General features: G+C 39.4%; 1 long non-coding RNA gene across 1 annotated transcript; it reads right to left on the minus strand.

The window, feature by feature from the left end:
* Nucleotides 1-5,939: 5,939 nt before the first annotated feature.
* On the minus strand, nt 5,940-9,160 carry LOC118208600. The gene is made up of 2 exons (XR_004761589.1): nt 8,651-9,160; nt 5,940-6,668 (listed from the first exon to the last, which is right to left on the minus strand). It is a non-coding gene; the product is annotated as an uncharacterized LOC118208600 (long non-coding RNA).
* Between the last annotated feature and the right edge of the window lie 3,784 nt (nt 9,161-12,944).

A 12,944-nucleotide genomic window follows, 5' to 3' on the forward strand; every position in this document is an offset into this window, starting at 1 on the left:
TTTCTATATTCTATTCTGAAGACAATTTTGCATTGACAGGGAGTATTTCCCACAGATTATAGGCTGATAATGGGCTGCGCGTTTATACTTTTTTATACTATATATATTTTTTAAATTCAATATTTTAACATTTATTGAGCATTTCTGTGAACATTGCACAATAGGCTACAACATCCTCACTTAATGGTCTTTAATTGTTGATGGTATCTGCACTGGCTTTGGTCATAAAACAGTCCCCTCTCCCCTCACTATTTTGAACCCATCTCACACCTTCTTTAACATCTTTCTTCCAGATGTGTGCTCTTATGTGCACACAGGAGTAATCATAGGTTTAATAGCTGCTTATTGCATTCAGAATTAAGAGCACAAACCTGGATGTCTGAGCTCCACCATCTCATTATCCTCCCCATAATGAAGAAATCTCTCCGCACTCTCTCTACATTTGACAGCAGTAATAATAATTTTTAAAAAACTTGCTTGGCGTTGCACATGGTGTGAAATCGCTGCGGAGCTCTAAATTGAGTTCACTCGCCATGTCCCATGCACCAACGTGTTAATTGCTGGGAGAACTTTGGAAGACTGGGCTGGCGAGAGGTAAGAAAGAAATCAAATTATGTGTCAGTGGCACAGCAAATTGGGAGTTGATTGGAGAGAAAATAGTCGTTAATCTCTTCCAGTATGTTTGGAAGCCTGCTGACCGCCTTCCTGAGGTAATAAGATGAGCGTCACACTGCGAGCATTTTCTCAACCGGGGGAAGGTAAAGCCTGAAAAAGCATTTAACTTCAAAGCCGAGCGGGCAGGCAGTACTCTCTCTTATCAGCTGTAACTGCACGGTGACAATGGTACGAGTTTGATGGGGAAAGTGTTCTACACCGGAGTTCAGAATGACAGCGAGTAGGCCCACTCTTCAAAGTAATACATTACCATAGACTCCCTCTCTACATTTTGTTCACTACCTATTTAAGACTCAACTGAAAATAAGAACAGCCTGCCTGCTCATCAATTTAACACACTCTTTGATTCAAGGAACTCTTGTCCTCATGTTGAGAAGCATAATTTATTAGATAAGTGCTTCCATTTCTCCTCAAATGTTCAGCCAAAAACAAAACAAATGAATAAACAGCATAAGCAAAGCATAACTTTAGTCATAAGCTGGGAAGGAAATTGAAGGAAAATCATTCACTGAATCCAGGGAAGTCTCCAAAAATGTGTTGATAGTCCTACCACAAGTTGTTTCCAATACATTAGGATTTTTCGACACATGGCAGCCTTCTGCAGATTCCTCTCTTGCCTTCTCTCAGTCTGCGCAAAAAAGCTGTTTGACACTCAGCAGACCCAGACAGCATCTTCAGCACAGAAACCTGTAGGGGAATGTCAGCACTATATCACCTTCTGGCATCCCCTAGCTTGCACCTCACTACAACACTTCCATTAGCACAAGCCGCCTTCCGAAATTAATTAAAGTGCAAAGTTCATTGCTCGATCGGGAAATTTGAAAAATATTTATCAGATACCATAGGCAGTCTCAAATGAGCAATTCTGAACTTGTTAATTGCAAACCCTGGTTTTGAGTTTGCTAATGGTACCTGCATTTAAATATATCTACAAATCATTATGTGACTGGTTCTGAGAGCAGCTCCTGTACTAATTACCAGAGACTACAATTAGTGCATATGAAATTGTCTGCTCTCCCATTAAGCAGTCTACACTGTGTAAAATGTTTTTTACATTAAAGGAAGACATCTGTTTCTTAGCTATAGAGAACAAATGTGTTGCTTTAATGTGGAAAAATTCTATCCTAGTGTGGAATTGGTATGCCTTTTAAATGCCATTACTAAAAGTCTTATTGTTACTTTTTCTCCTTAACATGCTGATACTATACATTAAAGGTTTGCCTGCTGTTAAGAAATGAGGCAACTCAGGGATCATAATTGATCTAAATCCTGCCTTTCAGTTTGATAGGTTCATAAATATAACCCTAGTGAAATCACCATTTACGGGAAATCCATAAGAACTAAAAACCCCCCAGAAACACATCCTGGCTTATATCTGAGGAGCCGTCCAAATGTTAAAATTCCAAAATCTATTTGGCGGTGAAAAAACAAAATGATTACATATTTCATCACATTATTTTAATTATGGCTTTATTTTTTAATATTGCATCCATGTCAAATTACCAAAGGGAAACCCTGCTGTCCTTTTTTGACTGCAGTAGTGTGCTCACAGCACATCTCTCAGACATCACAGTGACTGAAGTCAAAGGCAGTAAGGCAGGAATAATTTAAAGAATATGAAGCCTGTCTGCCTCCTACTCTCACAGTGCTACAGTGCCCTGCAATTTGATAACTACAAGCAAAATTATATTAATTTTATACTAATGCAATTGCTCCAAGGAGAAGATTTTTAAACAGTATTTCTTCAGAAAAAAAAGATGTTGCTTGAAAGAGCAAGGATGTTCCATTTTCTTGATACATATTTCCTTGATTCCTCTGTCCACACATCCGTTCCTCATGTCCTTTCCTTAAGTCCTCTGTTGGGGGGAGCTAAGGAGTGAGGAAAGGATGTGAGGAACAGATGCAAGGAGTGAAAATAAGTAAATGCAATGAGTCCCATGGCCATGTCCAAATCGGCACACTTGCCTACTATTGATTATAGGAGTTGTACAAGGTGGGCTCATTCAAATCTCTTATTTTCATTCCTCGCATCCTTTCCTTGTGTTCTTTCCTAGCTCCTTAGCTCCTCCCAATGGAGGATGCGAGGAAAACACAAGGACAAAGATACAACATTGGAGGAACTGAGGTAACATGTATTGGGCAAATGTGATATCCCTGCTCTGTCAAGCTTCAGTCTGAAGCCATGCCAATTACAGGTGTGTCAGATGAGAAGAGGGCGATCCACAGGTCGTGCTCAGTAGTGGAGTTTGTTAAATGGCATTGGAACTGGGTGCTATTGTCAAATGAGGTCAAGACCAAGCATTTTGTTCACGTACACCAGCAGTGGGTTTGTCAATGTAAGAGGTACGTTTACATTGAAAATGACTCCATACGTATTGCGAAATATGTTTGTGGATGTTGTGGGATTATTTTAAGGCTTGTTAAGGTCATTGGAATCATTAGAATAAACTCAAGTACCAAGACATTTTGGCCAAAATCCTGGTTCTTCATGCCAAGAAGCTCAAAATTAGCCACAAATGGATCATTCAGATCCCAAGCATACCTCAAAATCAACCAACTGACTACCAGATTACTCTTATGTAATGGCCTTCTGAGTCTCCAGATTTTTTTTTTTTTGGTTGGAATTGAACAGGGCAGACCACATGTACAGATCAAAGAATTTGAAGGATCTTCATAGATTCTGTATAGAGAAATCATCAAAGATTCACTCCAAGATGTTGACCAATCACATACAGCACTATTGAAGATGACAGGATAATATTATCCCTGTGAGTGTGCATAAAGTCTTGAAAACAGGGAGCATGAATGTCTGACACTTTTTTCTTTTGGAAATAAATGTGTAGTTTGTGAAAAGTGTTATTCTGGTTGATTCGATTCAATCAACGTGAATATTTTTCATGTTTAAGAATTAAAATATAGCTCAGCGTCATTCACTTATACGGGGTAAGCCTAAAATATTAATAACATATAAAATATCTCACTTTGATTATAGCATTCACAATGCCTTAGTGTTATATCCACAGGTCTGTTCTAAGCATTCCAGGAGTCTATCCAAAGTGTGTGTGTGGGCTACCGCAGATAAACCAGACTAGCATGTGTCAGGTGCTTTTACAGGCAAGGGTCTGCAGTATCACATGAGTAATCAACCATTTATGGTTTCATTCTTTCTGTGTTCTGAGTCTGTGGATGTCTTTATATACTTCTATATAGATTGTGCCCATTAGTGCACCATTAGTGGCAAGTGGAAAAAAAATCCGGAGATGATGTACTGCACATACTCTCAGAGAGCTAGAGCTGCAGTCGTGTCAGGGGGAGGCTGTCCTGTTGCTTCTTGGCCGCAGGGTCATATCGCGGCTTTGACAAGAGTCTCCTGGTCTCCTCTGACCAGCTCTCTTTGACTACACACTGTCCTCTAGTGGACTGTTAGTTGGTCCAACACATGCAACACCTGCAGTGAGAGAAGATTTGCAAGCTCCACTACAGCATGCAGTTCCACACTGCTACCAGGAGAGGGTGATAAATCAACTGCCATGGTTCTAACATCGACAGATGATTCGCTGAGCAGGTAAATTTGAAAACTTCAGATCCATTAGGTTTTGTAATCTGTCAAGGTTTTTCATCATCTCTGCATTGGACATCTGCCATCTGCGGAGGTTTGTCATAATCTCTATATTGGCCTCTTCACTATGATTGCGCTATTTGTAAAAATAAGCACGTACTTATGTCTTCTGCTTTGCTAAAGCCATATTTTTTTTTGCGGACAATTCTGTCATAGCCACAGGACAGCAACAGCTGTGAAACAAATTAGATTGGTTTAATCGGTGAGTGTCCCACAGCTAAATTCTATTTTGACTTATAAAGGTGGCTGACCTTTGGACTGCATTGTCCATGTTTTATTCTACTGCATTAACCCAAATATGGGCAGTAAGAGCAGCTTTGTCCGCTGATTAATTTGCAGTAGAAGAGAATGTGTGTTGCAAGGAGTTACAGCCATTCATTTGAGCTCAAATTATAGAGCTGTATTATTTTTCTAGCTCCCACTGAACCCACAGAGATATCGGGTGTCCTCCCTTGGTCTGGCCCAGTGACTCTGCCAGCTAGAATCACAGAAGATCTTTCATCATGACAAAGGAACTGCCTTTAATGTCACCTCAAGTAAGCCTCTCTCTCTGAAGGTAGCATTCCCTCATCCTTACCGAGCCGTTTTAACAACGCGGGGTTGAAATCGGGCTGAAATGTTAGAGTAATGTGCTCCTATTTGACCACATGCATACTAGTTCCTGCAAGTGTGTTCATGAATAGATGCATGCATGATATTCCATATGCGCCTGTGTGTGTGTGAGTTTCTGTCAACATGTGCAAGCATTCACATGTATGTTTGAGTACAGTATGATAGTATGCATGTAGTGGTTTTTGTATGTGTGTGTTTGTACTGTATGTGTGTATGTGTAAGCACTTGTGTGTTTGCACACACGTGTACGTGTGCGTTCACAAGCGAATGCGTGCTTTAGTATGAGTCTGTGCGTGTTTTTCTATGTTTCTGTGTGGGTGTGCCTCAGTACGAGTGGGCATGCTGGGCCTTGCTGCAAGAGGTGCAGCTCTGTGTCAAGGCTGGACGTGTCTATTCCAGGCTGTTTGGAGGTGGCATGCGTGTGTGTCAGTCGGGGTGAAGCAGTAAGTGTTGAGACCTGCCGTTCTCTCTGCCGCCTCTGCCAAGCCTGCCAAGGGTCACCTCCTTTCAACCCTCCTCTTCTCTCAAGAAGCCATTCTTTCTGTGCCCGAACCGCCTGGCAGAGTATGCCGATGCATGCCTACCTCGTAAAAACTTTTACCGAGGAAACAAAGGCCCCATGGGTTTCAGTGTAAATGTGGAAGAATAGAAAATTAAATTACATTCATTTGGCAGACGCTTTCATCCAAAGCGACTTGCAATAAGTGCATACTGAAGGTCACTGGACCAACTACAAAACACAGGTCAGATAAGGTACAATACTCAAACATTTATCCATAGCCATTAACACATTAAGTCCAGTTCACACAGTAAAACAGAACAGGCCCCAATGAGGCAAGAAACCAAAAGGTACCAAAAAAAAGAAAAGAATACCTACTACTGTGGTCTGTTGTCTAAAATAAAACATGTAATTGCATCAGAAAGCATCCAATTACTCTGCCATTGTTGTTTATTTCTTCAAACTACTGGGTAATATTAACCAATTTCCCTTGATTTGTAAGGGAGGAAAGTATAATGATGACGGTTATACATCAAGCAAGATTTAATGAGTGATTCATTGTGTACTGATTACTGTGGCATTATTAGAGTGGAGTTCTTCAATAGCAGTAATTGCGATTACAATCTTAATACGGGACAGCTTGCTGTGAAACAGGAAGACTAAAAACATGCTGCCTCCCAAACAGTCTCAGCAGAGTTTTGCGCAACAATTTTTTTTTTTGCACAGCTTTCTATTTGTTTTAAATCAATCTCTGCAATGGCCCATCGTAACAGCAGTTGTTTCAGCAGTCAAGTGTCATGTGACACAGTCCTCCACATTCGCACTCCTGAGGCAGGCTGGCTCCACAGAGCAGAGGCGTTTAAGGGCGGCCCATGGGCCTTTTCATCCCTGAGTCAACGTACAGCATGCCTGCCCTGGACGCATCAAGCGTGGTCATCTAAAGGTTAGGGTGTATCGCTATACTGTACTTGCAGCGAGAGCCATGTCCAACAATAAACCATCACAAAACCAATAGATCATTCCCACAAGTCGTAGGCTATTTATTACCCAGTCTGGTAAGAGGAGCAGGACATTTTTTTCCTTCTTCTTGGTTTTATGAGCATGTGTTGTCAGTCAGTCACATCTCCCCCCAGATTCAGGGTCTATAAAATGGGTCTGCAGTGCCTGACTGAGCGGGATCCCAGCAGCACCCATCTTGACTGCAGGTAACTCACAGAACATGTCCCGTCCTGCTGGCATTCCACAGCACTCCGCAGATATTGCCTGATGGAAAATTCCATCCATGAGCAGTGATGAAAACAGGGTGGAAAAAGAAAGCAGGAAGTCTAAAATAAAATCTGCACACATTTGGAAGAGTGGACCCTTCTGTATACCCAAAATGGTTCATCTGAATAATTTACAGATTATTTATTTATTCAAGCAGGGTGCCGCATTTCAGGCAGAAGCAAAAAAACAAAGACAAACATTGTGTGACTTCATCGCTTTTATTAATTGATTATATATATATATATTTTTTCTTTTTTTTTTATACAAAGTGGTTTCATACAGGAAAAAAGTAGCGACTCTATCAAACTATGGTGTTCAGGCTCAGTGAAGTTTTTTTCAAGTATCGACTCAATCAATTTATGTGGCTATTTAAGCTCATGTTTTGTACCATTACTAAGAGAAAGTGACATAATATATTACATGGAGCTATGGGATTGATTTAACTTTATTTTGCTTCATCAATGTATCAACGAGCTAGCATAAAAGACAGAAATAATATCATTGCTAATATTTCATTTTTGTTGCAAATGGCCAAAGAGCTCCTTTCCCTTTTGCAAACACGACGTGGATTATTTTTCCGCGGAAAATTCACGATCGTGTGATAAGACATCATTTTCAGTCTTCGGTGTATGTTCATGTTCCAGTGTTCAGTCTCCCGTTGTAGTTGAATTGTTGACTTTGAAAACATTCATGGAGTTTTCTTGTAATAGTTCAAACGTGCCTTGTCATGGGCGTGTCTGGAACTGTCAGACAGGCGCGGCCTCCTTATGTGGCAAGTAAAATAGCAGATTTTGCTGGCCATTTAAAAATAATTCAGCAACAGTCTTGTCACTTTTCCTTTAGAAAATGCATTCACCTGTCAAACTGCTTCCATTGTAAGGCTTCTTTGTGTTTCTATGACAGCTATTATGGCTACGTTCCATTTAGAATGTTAATCCATCATAGTTTTCCATAGATTTGTCTTTTTAAATCTATTTTATTTTAGTGTATTTTATTTTAATTAATTGATCCTTTTATTTAAGCCCATTAATCCTTCATCATAGTTTCTTCATCAATGAGACAACTATATCATATGTGGTACTATATTTATAATTTCACAAGTGATTTTTTTTTTTTTAAAGGTGTCACAACATAATTGAATAGGGGTCAAATAGCATGTATAACAACTGCAATAATAAAAATGAAACGCTTATGTGTATTTCAGATATCATTTATGAATGGATCACATCACCCAAATAAAAAATAGAGTCACCATATAAATGTATAGATGGGGGTATGAAAAGATTAAAATAAAATACGCAGAGCTTCCATTGTTCAAAAACTCAAGTCTGTCACTTTTGGTTATAAAATATCCAATAGTAAAATTGCCATCTCATTTTTTCCATATTTGATTGTTATAATTAAGGAGCTTCCAGTCCATACATCTACCTTAATTACCAGCTTGCCTTGATAAAGACTTTGCCCCACATAGAAAAGAAATGCATATTAGAGATATTTCTATATATAGTTTCTCTTCATTCTTTATCCATCATCCACCATCAAATAAATATGGAAAACCAGAATCTGCACCTCCTATTTTCTGAGTAATGCTTACCTCACCGTTTCATTCAGATTCACAGAAACCAGTAAATAGTGGGTGATATGACTAACTGTAAGATACTCTTACAGTGCTTAATAGAAAGTACTCAGTATTCACCATGGCTGGTTTATATTAACACTATTCTAATTGTATATATATTTCAAATCAAGAGTCGAATATTTTCAATATTGAGCATTTCATGAAATCAGGAGAGAGCTATGTGGAAGATTTCAGTGCAATTGTGTGCAAAGTAAATTACTTTTGGATGGTCATTGACACATGGGTGCATAATCATTGCTGCTTTGAAAGAGACACAACATCACACAGGACAGACAAAAATGCTGAAATGTACTAATTATTAAGGAGGCTAAGGAAGAATGTGTGCATTATGTGTTCTCACCTGCTTCCTTTGGTGAAGGGTGTGCATATGCATCCTTATCCCAAAGACTTCACTTCACGATTTCACTGATGTCAGGATCCAAAAAGACTTGCCACACAGTGGTGGACAAATCCAATTCATCCATGAGGAATTTGAAATGGTTAAGTGTTAACAAGTGGTGCTTCTTGTGACCTATCCAGTTTGACGTGCTGTTCTTTCTGTTCTCTTCTTCCCCTTCCTTGTTGCCTTGCGATTTGTTTGGGAATAATAAAGAAAATGAGGCAAGGTGAGGAGATTAGGAAAACTGACAGAGTTAGACACGGCCAAAGTAATTTACTCTAAGACTCTTGCTTTCCCTCAGGCTGTTACTACTGACAGAGACACCTGTCTCGTTTAGGCAATAACCATGGTGATGTATCCCCCCAGCTTCAACACAGGCAGCTCTACCACAGCTCAGGTGGTCTTAATTGTTTTAACGTGTGACCTCATCACATGCAAAGGCCCACAACAGGGATACTTGAATCAGAAGTAGTCCTGCTGGCGTTCATTCTTCCCCTCTGATTAGGACTGACTGAAACCTGCTGGGACACCAGGTGAGTTAAATCTCTGGCCAATCAGTGGCATTAATCAACCAATTAACTATCAGGTAGAAAAGAAACCGAGTAGTGCTACTGGTCTCAGAGGCCAGCTTTGAGTATCCCTGACCCAGAAAATGTTGCGATATAGGAGAAGTGTGAAACTCCATTTCTGGAGGATTTGTTTATATCTAGGTTTTTGGTTTCATCAATTTTCTTGGTTTAATTAGCTAATGTCAGTTTGTATGCAGATTACTCAACACAGAAATGCTTCAATTAGGATGCTAAAACAGTCTTCATCTACCATTAATGAGCATACCAATAAATGTAGCTAAAGTGTCTGATAATGTCGGTCAAATGATGAAAATAGAAGTTTGTATAAAATCGAGAAATGGATAGCCCTCCCCACTGCATCAGTATAGTGCCATCTATGTAAAAGTAAATGCTTGGCCTTCCTTTTTCATACTAACAATATTTCAAACAAACACAGCATTTGTGTATTAGTGCAGTGTCCTGGGAGTAGAAAGGGTTAATCCATAACTATTTTGTTTCTGGCATGTTGGTTTCTTGGTTGCTTGTTCATTTTGTATTTAACTTCTGTTGGTTTTTGGCAGGTAATGTTCTGTTTATATTGGCAACTTGGGTTTAAATCAAGAAATGCAGAGAAACTTTATCCAAATGATCTTTTAAGGTCTGTAAAGTTTTTCTGTTTTTCATCAGAATTGCACACTTGAATATATGAGCACTTTTTTCCACTTAAGAGTACTAGTCTTGACCTTCATTTGCTCCTTCACAATCTGCTCTTCAGTCTGTGTAAACACTGAAAATGTGGTCTTTTTTTGTCAGTTTGTGGGCAGAAGCTTTGCAAGGTGCCCACAAAATCTGGTGCTACAAATGTTTGAATCGTGCTTTGTGCGGATGAAATATCATTGGAGAACGCAGTGGCTTTTGCGGTCAGATCTGAGATCAGCTCCTCTTAAAAGACTACAGCAGAAACTCCATCCTCCACTAATATGCTTTGGCTGGATTAGCCCAGATAATCTCACAGTTCAGTCTGGACTGGGCATCTACACTGTTCACAAACACTTCTTGTTAAAGCACTGGGTTGCCTTGAAAACCACACTGTTTGTCAGGGAGCTATAAACAATCAAAGCAGTCTGCTCTGTGAAGGTTGTAGAAAAGCACACCAAGGTAAATTTACTGGAGTGAGCTTTCATAGGCACGGTCTGTTGCTTGTGTGTCTGTGACCATGTCTGTGTGCACTTCTTTGTCTGCTTGTGTGTGCGTGTGCATCAGTCACTGTATCTGTGCACCAATCTGTCTCCGGTGGGAGCAATAACAGCTGTGGGTGCTCTCCCGGGGTGTGACTCCATCCTTTAAACTCACACTGATCCACGGAGCGTCCCTGTAATCGTGATTGAAGAGCTGACAGGGGAGGGGACGGGAGGTGTGGGGGTGCCAGAGCAGTGTTGCTGATGTCTCTCTCTCTCAGCCGTGCAATCTGATATTAATCAATGTGTGCTGATAATGATGTGATAGGAATGATGCAGTAGGTTTCCTGCCGCCTGGGGCTTTTTGCATTATCAAAGTTTTTATGAGCTTTGTCTTTTTCCCTCAATTTTTCAATATCAAGGCCAATTTCATCTTGGTGCTTCAGTATCTTCTGTCTAACACTTCCCCATGCTGAAACAAACAGTTTTCCCTCCAAAGCCAGGATGCGTGCTGTAGCATAGACTCCAAGCAGCATTTTCTGAAACTGCAACTTGCCTAAAGATTATTTTTCCCAACCTACAATAATATTTTAAATTTACACTAGTATATCCCTGTAATCCAGCACCTGGCTGATAATACTACATTGTAATCGCTGAATAGCTGCACAGAGTTTTGAGCTATGAATGGCAAACAGTGCAAAGTCTGTGTTAGCTAATATAATTTTAAAACGGATGCACCCTTGTTTTCCTTGTCTATCCTTGTCGTGTCTGTTAAAATATTGCCAAACATATCAACAGCTCAAAATGCTAGAAATGAAAAAAAGAGCCCCTTCCTTTCTTTCTACTTTAAGCCATTTTATGTCCTTTGTCAGTTTTACCAAAACCCAAATTGGCACCAATGAGTCCCTTATTATGTTGATTGAAAACCATTACCTGATTCCTTTTAAATCCTTTTTTTTCATTAGAACACCACTATGTGGAATATGAACAACAGCACATAAAAATCAACTCTCATCTCCATGGCATTGCAATATCATTTTAAAATCATGAAGCAATGTAACCTAAATATAAATATTATTGCTACATTACTGACTCTGAAGTAGCACTCTTCTGAAGCAACAACATGGGAAAATTTTGATTGGCTTTGGTCCTATGAGGGCACACCATATGCAGTTATGTTTAATTCCTTCTAATTGGTCAATTGTTCAGACTTTCCACTTTATTTTATCCTAAATACTTCCAGTGTGTTTAATGTCTTCAAGAACATTCCAACACATGCCAAGTTTCTAAATTATTCCTGTGCTTCATTACACATGTTATTTCTGTCATTGACTTGCTAGGAAGAATTTTATTAATATTTCTGCAACTTTCAACAGTTACCGACAATACAACATTATGTATCCGGTATTGACTGGAAGCACTGTGTACATTTCCGTATAGCGTTCAATTCCTGTAGATTAGTGTTTCTCAGCCTCGGTCTTGGGAACTCACGGTGTATGCTGGTTTCTGTTCCAAGCATAATAACAAACTCTATTATAATGAACTGCTAATTGTTCTCAATTAGACAGTTTTACAGTCTATTAAAGAACAATTTACCCTGTTTAAGCCACATTTAGACAGAGAGAGCTATGTATGCCCTAAAAAATAAATGTCCCATTCACTTCCCTGAAATTTAAGGTCGTTCTGTCAGACCAATTATTGCTTTCATTGTCTGTGCTGTATGCACTATATGGCAAATAATTCAAATTGAAAGCGGTTCCATTTTAATTGATTCAATTGCAGATAGACAGGTGAAATCAGTTGGGTCCTATCTGCCGAGAGTGTGGAAGCTTGAAACCATCTGTATAAAATGAATGGAGTTTATGACAGCAAATGGCAACAAGCCAAACCTGCATTGTGTCAAAATAAGTTTAACCACACAATTACAGTGAAACTTAAACATGTTTTCTACAACCTGAATTGATTAAGAGATTGGCTTTGACAAAAAAACCTGCATACACAGTGGGTCCCCAGGACACTTATAGATTACTCACATCAAAAGCTTATTCCCTATTCGCACTGAACTAGAATTGCCTGGGGACCTCATGTGACTTAGGAATTTAGGACTGTGTTTCATGCAAAGCTTTCGCACAGGATTAATGAAGTCTGTATTTGCTCAAAGCTACTGATCAAATACCAAGGATTATCACTGGATACGACTGAAACTTAACATCCCCTTTACTTGTTGCTTGGTAATACCATGGGTGATGTGAGGTGATGCAAAAATAATTGCTAACATTAACCTTGAATTATGATATGAATCCCCTGGCTTGTTTTGTGCTCTGTTTTGGAGAAATGCTAATTTGAAAGTGTCGAGTCACTGGCTATAGGGCTAATGGTATCATAGGCCACCACATAGGCCTAGTAGTAGCCCCAAGCTAGGGGTTTGTATTGAGCCTGTTGAGAGACAAAAAAACTTTCGTAACAAATGTAGGATCATCCGTCTCATTTTTTGAGATTTGAGATTTCACTCTTATGGATTTGACCTTG

The sequence above is a fragment of the Anguilla anguilla genome, chromosome 11 (genome assembly GCF_013347855.1).
Source record: "Anguilla anguilla isolate fAngAng1 chromosome 11, fAngAng1.pri, whole genome shotgun sequence".
Lineage (NCBI taxonomy): Eukaryota > Metazoa > Chordata > Actinopteri > Anguilliformes > Anguillidae > Anguilla > Anguilla anguilla.